This window comes from Ambystoma mexicanum, unplaced genomic scaffold (assembly GCF_040938575.1).
Source record: "Ambystoma mexicanum isolate Mex_15411 unplaced genomic scaffold, UKY_AmexF1_1 Mex_scaf10, whole genome shotgun sequence".
Lineage (NCBI taxonomy): Eukaryota > Metazoa > Chordata > Amphibia > Caudata > Ambystomatidae > Ambystoma > Ambystoma mexicanum.
Window position 1 is genome coordinate 2,562,501 of NW_027182325.1, and position 2,500 is coordinate 2,565,000.

General features: G+C 46.6%; 5 non-coding genes and 3 pseudogenes across 5 annotated transcripts in view; all 8 read left to right on the plus strand.

The window, feature by feature from the left end:
• Positions 1-148: 148 nt before the first annotated feature.
• LOC138549160 (5S ribosomal RNA) lies at positions 149-267 on the plus strand. The gene has a single exon (XR_011292945.1). It is a non-coding gene; the product is annotated as a 5S ribosomal RNA (ribosomal RNA).
• A 106-nt stretch (positions 268-373) lies between these two features.
• LOC138543557 (5S ribosomal RNA) lies at positions 374-492 on the plus strand. The gene has a single exon (XR_011290619.1). It is a non-coding gene; the product is annotated as a 5S ribosomal RNA (ribosomal RNA).
• Positions 493-598: 106 nt separating this feature from the next.
• On the plus strand, positions 599-707 carry LOC138542651 (5S ribosomal RNA; annotated as a pseudogene).
• A 105-nt stretch (positions 708-812) lies between these two features.
• Positions 813-921, plus strand: LOC138545420 (5S ribosomal RNA; annotated as a pseudogene).
• A 454-nt stretch (positions 922-1,375) lies between these two features.
• LOC138549161 (5S ribosomal RNA) lies at positions 1,376-1,494 on the plus strand. The gene has a single exon (XR_011292946.1). It is a non-coding gene; the product is annotated as a 5S ribosomal RNA (ribosomal RNA).
• Positions 1,495-1,600: 106 nt separating this feature from the next.
• Positions 1,601-1,709, plus strand: LOC138546733 (5S ribosomal RNA; annotated as a pseudogene).
• Positions 1,710-2,172: 463 nt separating this feature from the next.
• On the plus strand, positions 2,173-2,291 carry LOC138536757 (5S ribosomal RNA). The gene has a single exon (XR_011284920.1). It is a non-coding gene; the product is annotated as a 5S ribosomal RNA (ribosomal RNA).
• A 106-nt stretch (positions 2,292-2,397) lies between these two features.
• LOC138543568 (5S ribosomal RNA) overlaps positions 2,398-2,500 on the plus strand; it is a 119-nt gene continuing 16 nt past the window's right edge. The window contains exon 1 of the ribosomal RNA XR_011290620.1: positions 2,398-2,500. This exon is cut by the window's right edge and continues 16 nt beyond it. This is a non-coding gene — a ribosomal RNA (5S ribosomal RNA).

Consider the following 2,500-nt stretch of genomic DNA (forward strand, 5'->3'; position numbering starts at 1 on the left):
CTACCAGACATAGGAGTCCTGAATGGGCCCACCAGTCTTATATATCTCGCCTGATCGAGCGATGAGCGTGGTATCATGTTGCAAGTGGCTGTATGGCTTAGCTTACTAAATGCAAATGCATAAGAGTAATATTCTTAGCATTCCTAGAGCCTACGGCCACACCACACTGAATGCACCCGATCTCGTCTGATCTCGGAAGTTAAGCAGTGTCAGGCCTAGTTAGTACCTGGATGGGAGACCGCCTGGGAATACCAGGTGCTGTAGGCTTTTTTGTGCTCCAAGTTCAGGAAGTGAGCCCTTTCTCAATTGCCTTTTAAAACTGCAAGGTCTAGCCGACTAGATGCTTAAAAGTACAACACTCACTAGGCCCAGAGCCTACGGCCACACCACACTGAATGCGCCTGATCTCGTCTGATCTCAGAAGCTAAGCAGTGTCGGGCCTAGTTAGTACCTGGATGGGAGACCGCCTGGGAATACCAGGTGCTGTAGGCTTTTTTGTACTCCAAGTTCAGGAAGTGAGCCATTTCTCAATTGCCTTTCAAAACTGCAAGGTCTAGCCGACTAGATGCTTAAAAGTACAAAACTCACTAGGCCCAGAGCCTACGGCCACACCACACTGAATGCGCCCGATCTCGGAAGCTAAGCAGTGTCGGGCCTAGTTAGTACCTGGATGGGAGACCACCTGGGAATACCAGGTGCTGTAGGCTTTTTTGTGCTCCAAGTTCAGGAAGTGAGCCATTTCACAATTGCCTTTCAAAACTGCAAGGTCTAGCCGACTAGATGCTTAAAAGTACAAACTCACTAGGCCCAGAGCCTACGGCCACACCACACTGAATGCGCCCGATCTCAGAAGCTAAGCAGGGTCGGGCCTAGTTAGTACCTGGATGGGAGACTGCCTGGGAATACCAGGTGCTGTAGGCTTTTTTTGTGCTCCATGATTAGTTATTGCGCAACTTCTCAATTATTTTTCAAATTTGGTATGTTTCCAAAATAATTGTATCCCGTTTTATAGCGGAAATGTTGGACAACATCATGAGGGCTGGAGCTACCTTTTTACATAGAATTAGCATACAGGTAGTGTGTTCATGGGTAATAAATCGACTTTCACATGTAATGCAGTACAGAGAATATTGAGTCCTTCAAGAGGCATGAAAGAAAACCATTATTGTGTTGATTGTTCTCTCCACCTCCCTGCAACAGACACAGGATGGATGAATTAAAGTTATCCTACCAGACATAGGAGTCCTGAATGGGCCCACCAGTCTTATATATCTCGCCTGATCGAGCGATGAGCGTGGTATCATGTTGCAAGTGGCTGCATGGCTTAGCTTACTAAATGCAAATGCATAAGAGTAATATTCTTAGCATTCCTAGAGCCTACGGCCACACCACACTGAATGCACCCGATCTCGTCTGATCTCGGAAGTTAAGCAGTGTCAGGCCTAGTTAGTACCTGGATGGGAGACCGCCTGGGAATACCAGGTGCTGTAGGCTTTTTTGTGCTCCAAGTTCAGGAAGTGAGCCATTTCACAATTGCCTTTCAAAACTGCAAGGTCTAGCCGACTAGATGCTTAAAAGTACAAAACTCACTAGGCCCAGAGCCTACGGCCACACCACACTGAATGTGCCCAATCTCGGAAGCTAAGCAGGGTCGGGCCTAGTTAGTACCTGGATGGGAGACTGCCTGGGAATACCAGGTGCTGTAGGCTTTTTTGTGCTCCATGATTAGTAATTGCGCAACTTCTCAATTATTTTTCAAATTTGGTATGTTTCCAAAATAATTGTATCCCGTTTTATAGCGGAAATGTTGGACAACATCATGAGGGCTGGAGCTACCTTTTTACATAGAATTAGCATACAGGTAGTGTGTTCATGGGTAATAAATCGACTTTCACATGTAATGCAGTACAGAGAATATTGAGTCCTTCAAGAGGCATGAAAGAAAACCATTATTGTGTTGATTGTTCTCTCCACCTCCCTGCAACAGACACAGGATGGATGAATTAAAGTTATCCTACCAGACATAGGAGTCCTGAATGGGCCCACCAGTCTTATATATCTCGCCTGATCGAGCCTGATCGAGCGATGAGCGTGGTATCATGTTGCAAGTGGCTGCATGGCTTAGCTTACTAAATGCAAATGCATAAGAGTAATATTCTTAGCATTCCTAGAGCCTACGGCCACACCACACTGAATGCACCCGATCTCGTCTGATCTCGGAAGTTAAGCAGTGTTAGGTCTAGTTAGTACCTGGATGGGAGACCGCCTGGGAATACCAGGTGCTGTAGGCTTTTTTGTGCTCCAAGTTCAGGAAGTGAGCCCTTTCTCAATTGCCTTTCAAAACTGCAAGGTCTAGCCGACTAGATGCTTAAAAGTACAAAACTCACTAGGCCTAGAGCCTACGGCCACACCACACTGAATGCGCCTGATCTCGTCTGATCTCAGAAGCTAAGCAGTGTCGGGCCTAGTTAGTACCTGGATGGGAGACCGCCTGGGAATA